The sequence below is a fragment of the Primulina eburnea genome, unplaced genomic scaffold (genome assembly GCF_022965805.1).
Source record: "Primulina eburnea isolate SZY01 unplaced genomic scaffold, ASM2296580v1 ctg1167_ERROPOS772328, whole genome shotgun sequence".
In the NCBI taxonomy this organism is placed as follows: domain Eukaryota; kingdom Viridiplantae; phylum Streptophyta; class Magnoliopsida; order Lamiales; family Gesneriaceae; genus Primulina; species Primulina eburnea.
In genome coordinates this window covers 80,001-99,460 of record NW_027330707.1, presented here as the reverse complement: position 1 = coordinate 99,460, position 19,460 = coordinate 80,001, and the positions used below count along the sequence as shown (strand labels likewise).

The 19,460-nt window shown below is 39.2% G+C and overlaps 1 non-coding gene across 1 annotated transcript; it reads right to left on the bottom strand.

The window, feature by feature from the left end:
- Window positions 1–18,799: 18,799 nt before the first annotated feature.
- Window positions 18,800–18,870, bottom strand: TRNAC-GCA (transfer RNA cysteine (anticodon GCA)). Its single transcript has one exon. It is a non-coding gene; the product is annotated as a tRNA-Cys (tRNA).
- Between the last annotated feature and the right edge of the window lie 590 nt (window positions 18,871–19,460).

Here is a 19,460-nt window from a genome sequence, read left to right as displayed (position 1 = left end):
TAGATTTCATAAGCTATGAAATCTAATCACAATAAGCATGCACTTCAAATCTAAATCATAAAGACATGCTAGCACAACTGGAAGCAATAACGAGGGGTCCCATGATCTAGGAGCCACATCCATATAAGCATGCAGTCCTAATCAAATCATGTCTAGACTCGACTCAACTATAACTCTAGGGATCCCGGGGTGAATAAGACGTCACTGGCTGTCACCTACCCTACCAATCGAGGTGCTGTACGTCTTATTCCTAGACTTCGGTCCGAGCTGTATCAACGGCTGGCAATAGGAGTAATGGCTACTCCTAAGTTGAGATACACCGAACGTCTAGAAGTCTGACAATGGCTGTCAAGACTTTCCTATCTTAAATGCAATGAATAGAAATCTGTAAACAAAGCATAATCATATTCATAGCTGAATATGACAATAATCTCCTATATATGAATACAATTCTATAATCAAAGCATAAATATAATAAAATATAGACAACAGTCTAGTATGTGATTTTTTTGGGAAACTCAAATGAGATTTCATTTGAGTTGGGACTTCCCGAATATCACATGCATTATACCTTTGTCGTCCTCGTCCGATGAAGACGAAGTCTCGAAGTCGAATTTGTCCATATCTGATCTGAAATGACAATAACCAATACACTGTATCAATGTATAATCTAATTAAAAATCTGTCTGGTCAATATTTGAATAAACTACAATCTGATTCATATCAACCATATCACAAGATAACCGAAACCAACACTGAATCCGATCAATCTGTACCCACTGATGTTTAGACGGCATAACAATACAGTCTTGTAACCCCGTCAGTCTTAACATCACAAGTATAATACCAGAATTCCTAATAAATCTCAGTACATTCTATAACTTCAGAACCGGTATCCTGTAAAATGAATAACAGCATAATTCTGATAGCAATCTCAATCAACTCAACTCTAAAATTCATAACAATTCCCTAAACAATCTGTTTCTAAATCTGACTTTGATTCTACAATATCTACGGTAGCAGAAACACCATATCTGAATCATATTCAATTCTAACAACATCATAAATTCAAATCTTGTCTAAACGTAATAAAACTTGCGTCCAGTTGTAGCCTGTGTTGATACAAACACGGTACCGAAGTCGGATTTCAATTCAGATAGACGAATCGCTCATAAATCGATTTTGAACATTAAGAACGAAGCTTTCCATTCAAATCTCGATTTCTCCTCTTCTGAAATGAGATTTACGCATGTAAATATATATATATATATATATATATATATATATACTTACACTCACATGCAGCAAAGCACATGGCTCGTCCTTCGCGCAACACGTCTCGCGCATATGCGCGGCCACTACTCGTGCATATGCGCGAGACCTACTGTCTCGGCGAAACTGCTACTCGCGCATATGCGCCATTAATTCCGCGCATATGCGCCACCCCTTCTAGCCCTCCCGCGCATATGCGCCACTCTATTCGCGCGTATGCGCCACTGGTTCTGGCCTTGCCGCGCATGTGCGCGCACTTACACCGCGCATGTGCGCCAAACCTTCTGGATTTCTCCCTTGGCTTCTCGCATGGCTCGCGCATATGCGCGTACACTTCTCGCGCATATGCGCGAGACCTTCGAGTCACGCACACGCAATATTCTTCCTTTCAAAATCTAACAAGAACGCGTCCCGTCTATAATTATCTTGATTAATTCAATAAATCATTCCGAATTAATCTCCGATTACAGTAATCATATCCAAATCATTTCAGATTATGGTAATTAAATTCTCGGGCATTACACACTCGATAAGTGAGAACCACTTGGAAAGTCTTTTATGGAGGGTTCTTCAATGCACTCTACAAGGAGCACCTATCAGCCTGCTCGAATATCAAAATAACCCCTATCAATGAAACATGGTACTGACATCGCAGATACTAGTCTCAAACTCGAGCGACCTTTATCCTTCTTAGCGGCGGCTGAATCGACTAGGAATTGTTTAGAATATACAGTATTTCAAATATGAGTTTCATGATTCTCATAATATGAGCGTCTCATATTCTGTCTACTATTTGTATATTCAAGGACTTTATCTACGCAACAAGCATGGGTATACAGATAAAGATGTTTCAAAACAATAATTTCAAATATTATTAAAATAAAGATTGTTTATACATAGAGGTTCAATGTGAACCCTCAGCCAACACTTGGCTCGACGAGCACCTACTCTAACAAATACATGCACAATTGCGATTACATATAATCCAGTTCTTCACTCAAGAACCAAACACATATCAGACATCATTTCATCAGAGATCATGCTCTAAAGAAGGCAATCAGGCTGGAGTACGTTTCAACTGAACAACAAGCAGCTGACATCTTTACAAAGCCATTACTCGAGACTAAGTTTTCTTACTTTTGAAGTATTATTGGTTTATTTTATTTGTCTTAACATTAGTTGATTTGTTTTTGTCAGTTTGAAATGTCAGTTAGTAGATTGTTTAACTATCACTAATTATCTTTAAAGTTAGTATCAGTTAGGATGCAGAAGCAATTAAAGTAATAAAGATTAGACAAATATTGACTTTAATAAAATTTTTATTGATAGGAACGAAGATCAATTACATTGTTTATCTCTATCTATATTGCATCTAACCAGAAGTTCATCCATGCGTACAATTTTCCAGTGGCAGACTTCGTAAACTCATCTCAAAGAGCAATCTCTTTCAGAATCTTCTGCTCGTTCAGTAGCATGATATGAAGGACACCTTCATCTGAAAAATTTCTGAAGCTTGAGCAAGATCTAGTCGACTCACATATTTAGCTTCAGTTGCTACTCGTTTTCTAGTGACCTCCAGTTTTTCCTCTCAGGAGGACTGCAGCTCCTGAATTTTTGTCCAGGTTGACAATGACTTCTCAAAGACAAGGTCTTCTATTTTTGGCTTTCAAACAGCTTCAATCGACTGCTTAAATTCCTCAGCCAAATCTGGTTGTCATGAAGTACCTGTGGCGTTCATTTTCTGTTGTTTTAATTTTTACTACTTGCTGATATAACCAGCTGATATTTTGACTAATCTCTTCATTCTTATTTATAGATTAGCTTCAATGTCATCTGAAGAGACACATTTGTAATCTCCGACGATTTTTCTTCCAAGAATAAGAATCCTCTTACTTTTATGCAATATATTTAGAGGGAAATTGTTAATTTAACTTAAATCTATTTATGTTAGTTATTGCTAATTATCATTCAGTTAGTCAACTAATATTAGTTAGTATGCAGAAAGAAAATAGCAATAGATCAGGAATAGCAATTTTATTGATAATATATTTCTATCATTACACAATTCAGTTCTCTTTCACGTCGTCTAGCCAAAGGAACATCCAATCAGACATCTCCTTGCAGGAAATTATTCCAAAGCCTTCTGATCTAGAAACTCTTCCCAGCACCATCCACTTTTTTCTAAACATCAAGCAGTAAAGACCTTCATCTGTTACAAGGTCTGAAGTTTGAATGACATCAAGACGTCTCTAATACTTGATCTCAGTTGCCTTCTGTTTTTCAATAGCAACTAATCTATCTCTCTGGATAGTCTGTAAGTCATGTATCTTAGTCCAGGTGGACATGACTTTTTCGAAGAGATAATCTTCAATGTCTCTCTTCCAACTCTCCACAAGAGGAATTCTAGCTCCAGGATTAAGATTGTTGGAACTAATTGGTCTATCAAACTGTGCTTAACTGTTGTTATCTAATAAATATTGATCTTATTTATAGACCGAATCTAACTGAAGAAACAATGAAGACGAAGAGACATCAGTCAACATAATGCAATTAATTTATCCAGACTGAGATTCTCTTACTCTCTTTTATTTATATGCACTTATTTAGGGGGAATGTCGATTCTAAATGGTTAACTGATAAGAAAATCGTCATTTGGTATTCAACTGAACTGATTCCTTTTTCAACTGATCACTCAGTTATTGACATAACTGATATTATCATATAAGTTAACTGATTAATCGATAAGTATTTTATATTAAGTGATATGACTGTTAAAATTACGCTTTTAATTTATGTGATTCATTGAATAGTAATATGAAACGTGGCCTCACGTAGTCCATTAGATTTCTATTCATGTTTTCACCTCACGTATATACGTTTTTATTCAAAATTTTGGACTAACACGTGTCCAAAAATTTGAACAGTCACAAACATAAGAAATTGACCCCGCCTCATTTCAGTTTCTGTACGAGCATTTCAATTTCCAGATCTTATCACACACACAAATTTCTTTCTTCTTCCCAGGTATTCAATCAGAAATGAAAAGCCAATTTCCGACCTATATGCTAAATGCTATGACAATTGATTTCAACTCAGTCCTCTCTATTAGGGACGAGGCCGTTCATAACAAGTTGCTGATTATTGATGAAGAAACATTTTCGCTCTATTTTCCAACTACATTTGATGGCCTCTCTCACTTCTTTGACGTGAAAGCCGCTGATTTGGAGGAGATGCTTACTCTTTTATCTGCTGGTGGGAAGAAGATAAAAGTTTCCGATACTAAAAAAGAGTTAAAACATGAATATAAACTGCTGGCAGATATAATGGAAAAAGGAATTCTAGGCAAAGCAGGTTCTTTTGCTGCACTCACACTCAAAAAATTTTAGATAATGGCTGCTTTGGTGAATGGACGCAAGCTGAACTGGTCAACCATATTGTTCAACATTTTGAAGAACATGGTTCAATCATCAAAATAGTCCAAAGGCTTTGCTATGCCGATCAGATTTATTCTCACGAACAGAGGCTTGGTGGATGATTCTTCTCAGAAGTCATCCAAGTACAAGGCCTTCAATGATAAGAATGTTCAGCCACCGAAGATCAAGCTGGAAATATCTCATGAACATTTTATCAAAATCAAGAAGGAGATTGGGAAGCAGACATGTCCCAAATCAAGGAAGAAGTCCAAGGCCTTGGCTCAGAATAAGACAATCAAAAGGAAACTAATTGTCAGCGAGACTGAATCAGAGAAAACTCCATCTCCGAAAATTATTAAGAAGCCAAGGACCCCGAAAACCAAGCCAGAAGCTGTTCTGGGAACAATCCCAGATAATAGATTGAGGCCAAGTGGAGCTGAACCGCCTATCAGTGCCATACCTATCAGGTCAGTTTCAGTTGCATCCTCAACTGACAGTCAGTTACTGCCTCCAACTGCTCCCTCAAAGACAACTATCACTAAATTTGCTGATAAACAGAAACAAGTTGGATTCAAAGCACCACTAATCACTATCACCGGCCTATCTGCTCGGCATTTTGCCACACCAAAGGGAGTGGTGTTAAGAGAGACGGTGGATTCAACTGTTTCAGGACTGAGTATCTCTCATGTCCTCACTGAACCAAAAGGAAAGGGCAAGATGATAGAAGAGCCCTGACCGAAAAAACCCGATTCAGACTCAAACCGACCTAATTTGGGAAGAGATAAATGAGTTTTTTGAATCGAAGTTGAAAACTTATAATGAATGGCTCAGATTTAGGACTGAAGTGTTTGCCAAAGGATTACAAAAGAAATCAGTTTTGAATAAATTCATCGCCCTGGAAACCATCGTCCTAAGGGTAGTCAAAGCTACCACCATTTCTCAAGCGTTGGAGAGGAGGACATATTTATTTGATCTAATGGGTGCTAAGAAGCTAGAGCAAGTCCTCGCTCAGCTACGCAGAAGCTATGATCCTACCAGTCCAACTACATTTAATGACAACGCAATTTATGACCAGTTGGACACGGATCTATTATCAGTGCAAATGATGATTAAAGATTGGGAATTGGGTCAACAGTTAACCACTCATACAAATTCCCAAAGTCCATCCTCATAAGAGGAGGCTGAATTTTCATCTCAACAGCTAGAGCCATCCAAGGAAGCAGTTGCTGAAATACCTGAGCAACTAACTGTTCCTTCTTCAAAGGATGCTCAACTGTTATCTTCTGCTCTTCAATCTCCTTCCAAAGGTCTTCAAATATATACTGATGCTGAGTTATCACTGGAAAATATCGATGATGTCATACAATCAGTTGTCACTGATATCCAGCTGAATGATTTCACTAGAGAATCAGTTGAAGATCTGAGCAAATCTGAAGAACCAGCCACTGAGGCTGTTTTACAAACTGAAGAAACATTTCAGTCGCCTATCATGACTAAATAGGTACTACTAGCTAAAACTGAAGCGGCTCAGTTGCACTTGAAACCAACTCAGTTGCACTTGAAACCAACTGAAAGCGTGCCAACTAAAGAGATGACTGAAGTCTCAGCTGGTCAACCAACTGAAGAGTCTACCAACTCAACTGATGTTCAGACTTCCTCCTTTAGAACTTCAACGCAAAATAGTTACAGAAATGGTTACCGTTGTGACTGAATCAACTGATAATGCCTTGGTAATCTTTAATGAAGAAGAAAAGGAACAAGAACCAGAATTCTCTGAAGCTATGTCTTTGAGATACCAATGGCTACTGATTCCATGATAGAAGATATTCAGTCCAACCTTCTCCATTTGATCTCTTTTATTTCTAATATTAAGTCAAACCAACTGTTGCAGAATTTTAAGATTGATTCTATGAAGGGGAGTACAATGAAGAAACTTCAGCAGGACACAAAGGATATCACATCTTTATTTCTCCAACTAGATCAATTAAAGAAAGACCGAGTGACAGTTCAAGCACATTTCCAGACTCAAGACATGTACAAAAATCGTAATGAATTTTTGGAAACTATAGTTAGAAGGAGAAGGGATCTGATGCAAGAACAAATAATGAATGCCATATATAATTTCACCTCGGAAGTTCGTGCATTATCCAGCAAGGTTGGTGAGTTTGACAAAAATGGGGAAGAGGTAGAAGAACAGCAGCAGAACCTATCAAAAAAGACACCTAGTCAACCGACTGATCAAGGACCAGCTGGTAAGAGAGCAAATAATTAAATAAATTCAGATCAGTTAGAAGACAATCTCTATTTTTTTACTCAGTTGAGAAATTTGGCAGGTTTTGAAGATTTTTAGTCTATAGAAGATTCTTTTATTCTTTCATTCTTTGTACGAATCTGTACATTGAAAGAGTTGTTAATAAAATATTATTTTATCTACGAAGAGTACAGTTTAATCAGTTCATATATTCTAAGTTTTTTCAAACACCTAAAAGGGAGAAATTGTTGGAAACTTAATTTCGGAGTTTGACAAATTGAGTTTGAAAAGGTTGAACAACTGATCAAGAAAATAGAAGGTAACTGAACTGAAAGATTTTTAAACTGATAGTCTTCCAAACTGAAGATTAGTCTGCATATATTCAAAAGCAACTGAACTGAGCTAACTGAACTATGTAGTCAACTGGATGATCATTTGGAACTAATAAGTTACCCTACAATCAGTTAAAAGCAATCAGTTAATCCTATCGGCTTTGTCTTGAGTCTAGAAATGTGCCTGAACTGTCACTCGGTCTTTATTTAATTGATCTAGTTGGAGAAAAAAAGATGTGATATCCTTTGTGACCTGCTGTAGGTTCTTCATCGTATTCTCCTTCATAGAATCGATATTCAAAGTGTGCAACAGTTGGGTTGACTTGATATCAGAAATAGAAGAGATCAAATGGAGAAGGTTGGATTGAATATCTTCGACCATGGAATCAGTAGCCATTGGTATATGAGGAGATATAGCTTCAGAGCATTCTAGTTCTTGCTCATTTTCTTCTTCATTAAAGATTACCAAGGCATTATCAGCTGATTCAGTCACAACGGTAACCATTTCTGTAACTATTTCCCGTTGAAGTTCTGGAGGAGGAGTGGATTTTTGAACAAAAATTAAGCTGGTAGGCTCTTCAGTCTGTTGACCAGCTGAGACTACAGTCGGCTCATCAGTTGGCACATTTTCAGTTGGTTCCGTGCAACTGAGCCTCTTCAGTTTTGGCTAGAACTACTTGTTCAGTAGTGGCAGACGACTGAACTGTTTCTTCAGTTTGTAAATTAGCCTCTGAGGCTAGTTCTTTACTTTGGCTCAGATCTTCAACTGATTCTCTAGTGAAAGAATTCAGCTCGATATCAGTGACAACTGATTGTATGACTTCATCGATATTTGTCAGCGATAACTCAGCATCGGTATATAGTTAAAGACCTTTGGAATCAGATTGAAGAGCAGAAGATAATAGTTGAGTATCTTTTGAAGAAGGAACAATTACTTTCTTAGTTAGTTTAGCAACTGCTTCCCTGGATGGCTCTGGCTGTTGAAATGAAAGTTCAGCCTGCTCTTCTGAGGATGGACTTTGGGAATTTGTGTGAGTGGTTAACTGTTGACTCAATTCATAATCTTTAATCTTCATTTGCAGTGATAATAGATCCATGTCCAACTGGTCATAAACTGCTTTGTCATTGGATGAAGTTGGACAGGTAGGATCATAGTCTCTGCGTAGCTGAGCCAGGACTTTCTCTAGATTCTTATCATGCATTAGATCTAAGAAATATGTCCTCTTCTCCAACGCTTGAGCAATGGTAGCAGATTTGACTACCCTTAGGGCGATGGTTTCCAAAGCGATGAATTTATTCAAAACTGATTTCTTATGTAATCGCTTGGCAAACACTTTGGTCCTAAATAAGACCCATCCATGATAAGTTTTCAACTTTGAATCAGAAAACTCATATTTGTCTTCCCAAATTAGGTCGATTTGAGTCTGAATCGAGTTTTTCGGTCGGGGATCTTCTATCATCTCGTCCTTTCCTTTTGGGTTAGTGAGGACATGAGAAATACAGTCCTGAAACAGTTTCATCCACTTCTCACTTATCACCACTCCCTTTGGTCTGGGAGAAGGCAGAGCAGATAGGCCGGTGATAGTGATTAGTGGTGCTTTAACTCCAAATTGATTCTATTTTTCACCAGATTCGGTGATAGTTGTCTTTGAGGGAGTAGTTGGAGGCAGTAACTAACTGTCAGTTGAGGATGCAACTGAAACTAACCTGATAGGTATGGCACTGTTAGGCGGTTCAACCCCAGTTGGCCTCAATCTATCATCTGGGATTGTTCCTTGAACATCTGATAATTTGGTTTTCTGAGTTCTTGGCTTCTTCATAATTTTCAGAGATGGAGTTTTCTCCGATTGAGTCTTCTTGACAATCAATTTCCTCTTGATTGTTTTTTTCTGAGCCAAGGCCTTGGTATTCTTGACTGGTTTGGGAGCTGCCTGCGTCCCAATCTCCTTCTTGATTTTGACGAACTGCTGAGGAGATATGTGTAGCTTGATCTTCGGTGGCTGAACATTCTTATCATTGAAGACCGTGTACTCGGATGACTTCTTAGAAGAGTCATCTACCAAGCCTCTGTTCTTCAGAATAAATCTGATCGGCATAACAGATCCTTTGGACTGTTTTGATGATTGAACTATGTTCTTCAAAATGTTGAACAATATGGTTGACCAGTTCAGCTTGCGTCCATTCACCAAAGTAGCCATTATCTGAAATTTTTTGAGTGTGAGAGCAGCAAAAGAACATGTTTTGGCTAGAATGCCTTTTGCCATTACATCTGCAAGCAGTTGATATTCATGTTTTATCTCTTTCTTAGGATCAGAAGCTTTTATTTCTTCCCATCATCAGATAAAAGAGTAAGCATCTCCTCCACATCAGCGGCTTTCACGTCAGAGAAGTGAGAGAGGCTATCAGATGGTAGTTGGAAAATAGAGCGAAAAGGTTTCTTCATCAATAATCAGAAACTTGCTATTGACAATAGTTGTAATCTTCCCTTCAGTTGAGAGGAAGCCGTTGCTATAGAAATTCAGAATTTCTTTGGAATTCCAACATACGATGTATCAGACTATTATGCTTCGTCTGTTCTGCTTTGGTACGGAGTGTCAGTTTTTCTGATGAGATTCAAAACTGTAACTGATGACGTGACCAACTGATCAGGAGTCAAACTGGTCAACTGATCAGTTCAACTGGTCTAAACTAGTTCTAGATTTTGTCCTTTTAGTTTGAACGATCTTATAGCTTCGGTTCAGTTTTCAGTTATGCTATACCAGTTTACATTCAGTTATGCTCTTCAATTATGATATCATTTAGTTTGTCAATCTTCGATTCATCAGTTATGAGAACTTTATTTTATTTACTTCAGTTCTACTTAGTCCATTTCAATGTAGCTTCCTTTCGAGCTAGTAATTGTAATAAATGAGCTCAATTTCATTCGAATGGAAACCCTAGATCGCGTGAAATAAATGTGCATTGATGTTCTTGCAATTTTGTCTTTTTTACAATTGTTTACGGTCGATTCTGGTTGTACTAAAGTCCTAGCATCACTTCAAAATAATACATGCATATAAATATATCAATTCAAAATAATGAAAGAAGAGAAATCCAATCCCAAACCCTCTTCTCATCGGTACTAAAGTCCTAGCATCACTCCAGCTGTTTGTGGTCGATTCTTGTTATGTTAAGAGTCCTAGCATAACTTAAACCTAATACATAAATATAAATATACCAGTTTCCAATAGATGAAAGAAAAAGGAAAACCCAATCCCAAACCCTCCTCCTTTGGGTCATTTTTTTTCTTATTTGCCCACATCGACGACATTGTACATCATCGGAAGAGGGTCACTGACCACTGTACATTGTAGCACTTTATTCGTAACTTCCTTTGTACATTTGATTCGTAACTTCCTTTCTAACCATTAATTGTAAGGAATGAGCTCGATTTCGCTCGACACAATTTCATTCGATTGGAAACCCTAGATCATGCAACATAAATGTGAGTTGATTTCCTTGCGATTTCCTGTTATTTACTGTTTTTTGCGGTTGATTCTTGTTGTATTAGAGTCCTAACAGCATTTTGAATAATCCAAAAATTTCTATAACTTTCCGATCGGACCAGCCGCGATTCAGCCACGTTTTCCTGGGGTTTGCTACGCATGAACATTGTTCCGAGTTCTGTCTATGTTGCTTTGAGTTTTAAAATGATTTCAGATTGTTCCAGCCCTCTCTCTCGATAATAAGAGGATGCCTTCGATATATTTAACTTTCATCACATACATAAATATAAATATACCAGTTTCCAATATATGAAAGAAAAGAAAAATCCAATCCCAAACACTCCTCCTTTGGGTCTTTTTTTTTTCTAATTTTCTCACATCGACGACATCGTATGTGGGGACCCGGGCTCTAACTCAATTCTATCTGGGATTAAATGGATCTGTGAGAAAATGTGGGTCAAATTTTCGCTTTTTAACATTAAATCAAATGTCATTATTAAGCATAATCTTTCTTTATTAATTTACATCATACATAATGTACAAACATGATAAACGTGTCTCGTCCTAATACATCAATTCAACTAGTGTATAGTTTAATACAAACCATAAATACAAATACTACAAGTCTAGTAAGAGCCACTAGTCATCATCTGCGCCCGTAGTCACCACGCTATCTCGTACTCATCTCTGTCGTGACCCAGATCCTGCCCCACCTATTGTTATGCACACATACAGACATAACAACAGCCGGAAACTCCGGTGAGAACACATCCCAGTATAAAACATGTATACATGCTTATGCATAATAAAATCATAAAACACAATATCATGCATGTGATCTAAATCATAGGTTCCATAGTCTATGAAACCAACATATATAAGCATGCAATGCAAATCAACTCATGTCTTGACTCTACTCTAGGGATCCCGGGGTGAATAAGACGTCACTGTCTGTTACCTACCCTCCCAATCGGGGTAACTGTACGTCTTACTCCTAAACTTCGGTCGTGTCTGTATCGAATGTCTACAATCGGAGGAAGTCTGCTCCTATGCGTCGATACCCCGAACGTCTAGTTTTGTCAAATCTGTCAATGACTCTCCTATCTCAGTGCTTGAATATAAATCTATAAACACAGCATTATCATATCAGGAGATTTGAACATAATCTATACACAAATCGATACATATCAAAAGATATAAACATTAATAAATCTAGTATGTGATTTTGTCGGGAAACTCAAATCAAATCTGATTCGAGTCGTGTCTTCCCCATAATCACATGAATTATACCTTTCTTGTGGAACAATATGTCGTAGTCACAGTCTCGAGTTTAAAGTGGCCAATACAAATCTGAAATGGCAATGTCTAGACGTAATCTATCCATATATATAAAAAAAAGCAACTTATATACAATTCAGTAATCGATTCTGATACAATTTATCGGCATAACAGCGTAATCCTCGATACCGGTCATATCAACACTACAAAATCAATCTCACAACTCATAATTCTTATCATAATCACGTCTCAACAATTCACACTCCTCAAGAACACAATATACCATGTTAAAAATTCATAACAATCGGATAACATATCCGTTTTTCGATCCGGTTGCGAATGTACTATGCTCAACATATCAAGAACACATATTAATCATCATATCTAATTTTCCCCAACATGTGTATTTCAAAACAAGCTGAAAGTGAGGAATACTCACATCCTTTTGAAGCTCTTGAGGAGAGGAATACAAATCTATTCTTATATTGAAGTTTGGATGAATATCTCTTGCACAATTTCAAGTCTAGCACAAGAAAGCTTGAAGGAATTCCACCCTTGTTCTCGGTTCCCAATTGCTGAAAGTGGGAGAGAATGAATCAGCAATGCATCTATATATATACCCTGCCATGTGTCAACTTAAGAAACAAAGGTGGCTTTCTCGCATGCAGCACCGCGGGTGCGGTCACTCTAGCACCGCGGGTGCGCTCAAGCTTCGGCATGCTTTTCATTTTTCAAAAATGACGACCGCGGGTGCGGTCTCCTCGGCACCGCGGGTGCGGTCTTGACACCGCATGTAGTGACCCGTTCCAGAATCACCTACTAATCAAAAACTAAGCATGCAATTAACCTAATTAACAATAATCAGAGATAACAGCGGAAAAGTCAACAAAATAATGGTTATACAACCCAATCGAAATCGAAGTCTAGACTAACTCAAAATGAAATACCCAATACAACCATATCGAATCAAAACAATACCGATAAACTAAACCAACCAGCTACTCAACGTCCTCCTCCTGCTCCTCCTGAGCTGTCCAACCTGAGGCCTGCCCCGTGGGAATGGGGTGTCCAAGAATAAACAAAACCGAGGACGTGAGCGATAAGAACGCCCAGTACAAAAGTATGAGTATACAAACCTATATGAAATGCACATGCTATGATCATGATACCGGGGTAGTCAAGAAACAGGAGTCACAAAAGGATCTCAACAATGCTCAGTCTAGAGGCGCCAAGTGGATAGTGCCGCGCGGTCCAACCTCTGGGTCACTGCATCCACTACAAGACAGACGTGGACCTAAAATGTCCCGGACCACCGAAGCCCTCCCGACCCGTCGGCCACTGTGTACTCTCGGTGTCCATGCGTCCACAAGACAGGGCTGAGCGGCCCCAAGATATAGCTTATCTCGAAAGAGATACAGCTCAACAGCAAAGGCTATCTCGAAGGAGGTACGGCTCAACATGATATGCAATATGCATCATAACTCGTGACATAATAACATGTATCATATGACATATAACAATGCAGCAAATACTCATGCAACACATATATGAATGTATACTCAACCAGGATATCTCGGATAGTACTTTCGTACCTCTATCACAGCAAGCCTAGCCTTACGCAACACCGCTAATCAGGTCTAGCACAAGCCTACGCATCAAAAGCATACTCAATCAATACTACCATGCTCGACTAGCAAAACCAGTACTCCCTAGTACTACCAAAGGTTTAGGGTTTACCTTCGTCCGTCGACAGCCCTTTGATGTCGATTGCCTCGTAACTCAAACGCCGCTACGCTACTACTCCTGGCAGCTCTTGGCTATCGCTCGACCAACAACTAACCCTAGAAACCTTCCAAACTCTCCAAAATGAGAGAAAACTCAAGAAATTGGCAAGTCAAAATGAGGAAATCCGAGCACTATTTATAGGCCATGTTCGGATCCTCCGAACAACACTTCGGAACGTCCGAACGCTACGTGTCCATTGGCTCTTGACAGCTCATGATCGGATCCTCCGATCATACACTTCGGACCGTCCGAACATGCACGTGTCCAGCTGCTCTTGACACCTCATGATCGGATCCACCGAACCTACACTTCGGAACGTCCGAACTCCCACGTGTCGATCAACTCTTGACACCTAATGATCGGATCCACCGAACCCACTTCGGACCTTACGAACTCTTCGGTGCTTCCGAACCATCTTCGGTCCGTCCGATCATGACCACGGTCATAATTACACATTAAACCTTCTTAATCACCATTACTCCGTTAATTACCCAATTTGGAATTCGGGCTACTACATTCTCCCCCCCTTAAAACGATTTCGTCCTCGAAATCAAGCTTAGAGAATGAACAAAACGAAATAACAACATCAATACCCTCAAAATCTAAGGGACAACCCATCACTAGACGCTTGGCTAAAACCGAATGACCCATCGGAGTAGAAACAGAAAGAATGACGTCTATGATCGTCCTGGTCACCCCAACGACCTACACTCCCCTGACTACTCCCGTCATCAAAATGGTCAGCCATCGCTACAAGATAGAATGGGGAAACTAGTAAATTGGTCAACGGAAATCCCAAAACAGAAATCTATATCCCAAAATCGTATGCATGCTCTGATACCATAAATGTAGTGACCCGTTCCAGAATCACCTACTAATCAAAAACTAAGCATGCAATTAACCTAATTAACAATAATCAGAGATAACAGCGGAAAAGTCAACAAAATAATGGTTATACAACCCAATCGAAATCGAAGTCTAGACTAACTCAAAATGAAATACCCAATACAACCATATCGAATCAAAACAATACCGATAAACTAAACCAACCAGCTACTCAACGTCCTCCTCCTGCTCCTCCTGAGCTGTCCAACCTGAGGCCTGCCCCGTGGGAATGGGGTGTCCAAGAATAAACAAAACCGAGGACGTGAGCGATAAGAACGCCCAGTACAAAAGTATGAGTATACAAACCTATATGAAATGCACATGCTATGATCATGATACCGGGGTAGTCAAGAAACAGGAGTCACAAAAGGATCTCAACAATGCTCAGTCTAGAGGCGCCAAGTGGATAGTGCCGCGCGGTCCAACCTCTGGGTCACTGCATCCACTACAAGACAGACGTGGACCTAAAATGTCCCGGACCACCGAAGCCCTCCCGACCCGTCGGCCACTGTGTACTCTCGGTGTCCATGCGTCCACAAGACAGGGCTGAGCGGCCCCAAGATATAGCTTATCTCGAAAGAGATACAGCTCAACAGCAAAGGCTATCTCGAAGGAGGTACGGCTCAACATGATATGCAATATGCATCATAACTCGTGACATAATAACATGTATCATATGACATATAACAATGCAGCAAATACTCATGCAACACATATATGAATGTATACTCAACCAGGATATCTCGGATAGTACTTTCGTACCTCTATCACAGCAAGCCTAGCCTTACGCAACACCGCTAATCAGGTCTAGCACAAGCCTACGCATCAAAAGCATACTCAATCAATACTACCATGCTCGACTAGCAAAACCAGTACTCCCTAGTACTACCAAAGGTTTAGGGTTTACCTTCGTCCGTCGACAGCCCTTTGATGTCGATTGCCTCGTAACTCAAACGCCGCTACGCTACTACTCCTGGCAGCTCTTGGCTATCGCTCGACCAACAACTAACCCTAGAAACCTTCCAAACTCTCCAAAATGAGAGAAAACTCAAGAAATTGGCAAGTCAAAATGAGGAAATCCGAGCACTATTTATAGGCCATGTTCGGATCCTCCGAACAACACTTCGGAACGTCCGAACGCTACGTGTCCATTGGCTCTTGACAGCTCATGATCGGATCCTCCGATCATACACTTCGGACCGTCCGAACATGCACGTGTCCAGCTGCTCTTGACACCTCATGATCGGATCCACCGAACCTACACTTCGGAACGTCCGAACTCCCACGTGTCGATCAACTCTTGACACCTAATGATCGGATCCACCGAACCCACTTCGGACCTTACGAACTCTTCGGTGCTTCCGAACCATCTTCGGTCCGTCCGATCATGACCACGGTCAAAATTACACATTAAACCTTCTTAATCACCATTACTCCGTTAATTACCCAATTTGGAATTCGGGCTACTACACCGCAGGTGTGGTCTTGTTCTTACCGCGGGTGCGGTATCGCAATGTCAAAATTTGGCACCCTACTGGACATCCACCGCGGGTGCGGTACTTTCCTAGACCGCGGGTGCGGTGTTGCTTCGGCAGCACATTCAAAATTCCATAATTAATAACCGTGGGTGCACTCTTGTTCCAGGCGCGGGTGCGGTCTAGCAAACTCCTAATTTCTCATGTCTTTTCTTCCCTCATTGCATGTCATGTATTCTCATATATTTCGAGTCTCACGTCAATGAAGATTAATAATCTCGAGCCTTACATCGTACATGTAATGCCCGATATTTTATATCGTGGTAAATTACGATTACTGATTTTTAATCGAGACGATTATGAAAAGGCTAACCGAGACATGAAATGAGATAACGTGTGAGATTTGATGTACGAGGACCATAGCTCTCGTGCACATGCGCGTCATGATGCGCAAACATGCGCGAGATGGACAGAAGACCCCGCGCATATGCGCGAAGTAAGTGCGCGCATATGCGCAAGCATATGTTACCAACGTCCAGATAACCTCCCGCATATGCGCGGAAGGCATCGCGCATATGCGCGAGCTGTGCGAGAGGCCAAGTGCCAATTCCAGAGAACCTCGCGCATATGCGCGGAACATGGGCGCGCATATGCGCGAGCTGCCGTGTTGCCACGCGCCGAGACATATGGTCTCGCGCATATGCGCCGAGATAGGCCGCGCATATGCGCGAGACGTGCTGCGCAAAGAGATGTGCCACCTAGCTGGACATGCAACGTGTATATATATATATATATATACATTAGTCCTTAAACGATTCGGAAGAAAGGAAAAACAAAAACTTTGAGGGAAGAATTGCTTTTGATTTCAGAATTTGATTTACGAAAAATCCGGCCGTCCAAATTTGAATCCGAGTACGACATTGTGTTCCTAGCAACGACAGCTACTAGAGGACGTAAGTTTCGTTACGTTTTGTTAAGATTTGATTTACGAAAAATCCGGCCGTCCAAATTTGACATAACATATTGTATGGAATTGACATAACATATTGTATAGAATTGACATAAGACCCAATTCTATTTATTTGCTACATCTAGTTGTTCCTATCAATCTAAGATAAGAATTATCTTAGGATTCTAATTCCTTTTCCTAATAAAGAAGAGGAAACCTCACTTATTTTTAATGCCCAAACCATGATATGAAAAAAGTCGATAAAGCATAAATCGCCTTTATAAGATTAGAAACCAAGCGCTAAATGCCCAATATGTGATTCGTCCGAAGCAAGATCTTATTATTTTATTGCATAGTATCTCGTTAGATAACTACTATCTATCATATCATTTCTCATAGAAAGCTCGTATACACTTAACAAAACCACTTGTTCTTTGAACAGTAAAAAGGAAAAGCAATCACACAAAAAAAGGGGTCCGGTCTTCCTCAATATCCATCTATAAAGATGGTAAGAGCCAATTCCATTGATTGAAATAGAAAATTTCGGAAGAATCTTAGGTTAGAATAAATTTCTAATCATCTGAATCCCTTTCTTTTCGAAATACAAACAGGGGAATCGCTCAAATATCTCTTTGATTGAAAGAGTATGATTCATATCATAGATTACTCCATTTGACTCCAATGAAATTCGAAATTCAGATATTTTGATTTTATATAGTTCAAAACGCGTTGCAGAACGATCTATAAAACAAGTGATACGGTTTGATTCCTCAACTCAATTTAGTAGTACTTCTAGAGTCCACTTCTTCCCCACACTACGAGTGAAAGGGAAAATGTAAAGATTACCATTAAAGCAGCCCAAGCGAGACTTACTATATCCATATAAATTATGTCTCCTATCTCTATAAATACAAAGGAATTATTCCTCACTAATAATAGTGGAATCAATGGTGCAGAGTCAAAAAAAGGGGATTTTGTCCGAACACTATTGATAAACCAATCTGATTCTGATTTCGAATCGGGAAAGATTAAACACAAGCAAAATATCCAAAGGGAATGGGAACATGTGAATAATAAGGCCTATTTTTTTGTTGACCCTCATAAGTAAAAACGGAAAGGGAGAAATCACTAAAAAAGATAAATCACTATCTAGTACAGACCTCTATTTCCCCTAATCCATACCCCCTTTCCCGATTATCTCTGAGGGGTAGGAGGCTTGGCTAGGGGTTATCGAAAAAAAATTCTTTCTTTTTTCTATAAAAAAAAGATTATCCATCGAATCTAATATTGATTGGATACCCCAGCGTTCATCTCGCGAGTCCGTCATATATAACGCAACTTCCAACCCTTTCCAAAATGATGAATAGAATCATATTTCTTAGCAGGCCCTACAATCTAATCCAAGATCCAGTCATTAGACAGTCCCTTAGTATAGTAAAGGGAATCATAAGTCTTAAAAGCTCCCTACTATATATAGAATAGATTATAATATTTCCTTGAATCCTAGATGCGAACGAGGATTCACAAGCTTTTATTTTCGAAAAACCTCAGACCAAATGTTTAGAATCAAACAAAATATCAACAGTCTTTCCTCTGTTTCTACCGGAGAATTATTCTCCGAGTTATATCAGCAGAACAGAAGAAAAGAAGAGATTTCGGGTTTTTTGTTTGATCAGGCGACACCCGGATTTGAACTGGGGAAAAAGGATTTGCAGTCCCCTGCCTTGCCACTCGGCCATGCCGCCAAAATGATACAAAAATCTTCTCGGATTACTAAATTTTTATTGCACTTGAAATTTTTCATTTTTTTTGGATTTGATCCATTCCTTCGATTCATTCTAGAGTATCTCAAAATCCACAATGCTAAAAAAATTCTCTCGCTTTTCTATTGAGAAATCACATGTGGATTTTCCGCCGACAAATTTGAACCATTAACTATTGACTGCTTATGCTTACTTCGAATTTATGAACGCTTCTGCAGATTTTAATCTCAAAATTGTATTTTCCTAATGACATACATAAGAAAATACAAATTGAGATAAAACTAATCAGTATTTATTTTTTTTTCTCAAAAAATCCTTCTCAATTTCAATTATAACAAAATCTATGAGTCTATGTAAACCCCAGAACATAAATTACAGATATCTATTAGTTAGATATGTTGTCGATAGGGAATTATCAGAAAAAAATTCTACTTCATTTTTGCATTGAATATAGATTTTCGTTTGATAAAGGACGACCGGGGCTCCCCGAATAGAAAGTACTTAAATAAAAGAGAAGTCGGATATTATAGCCATCCGCGTACGTGTTTAATAAATGCAACCCTTCTTATACA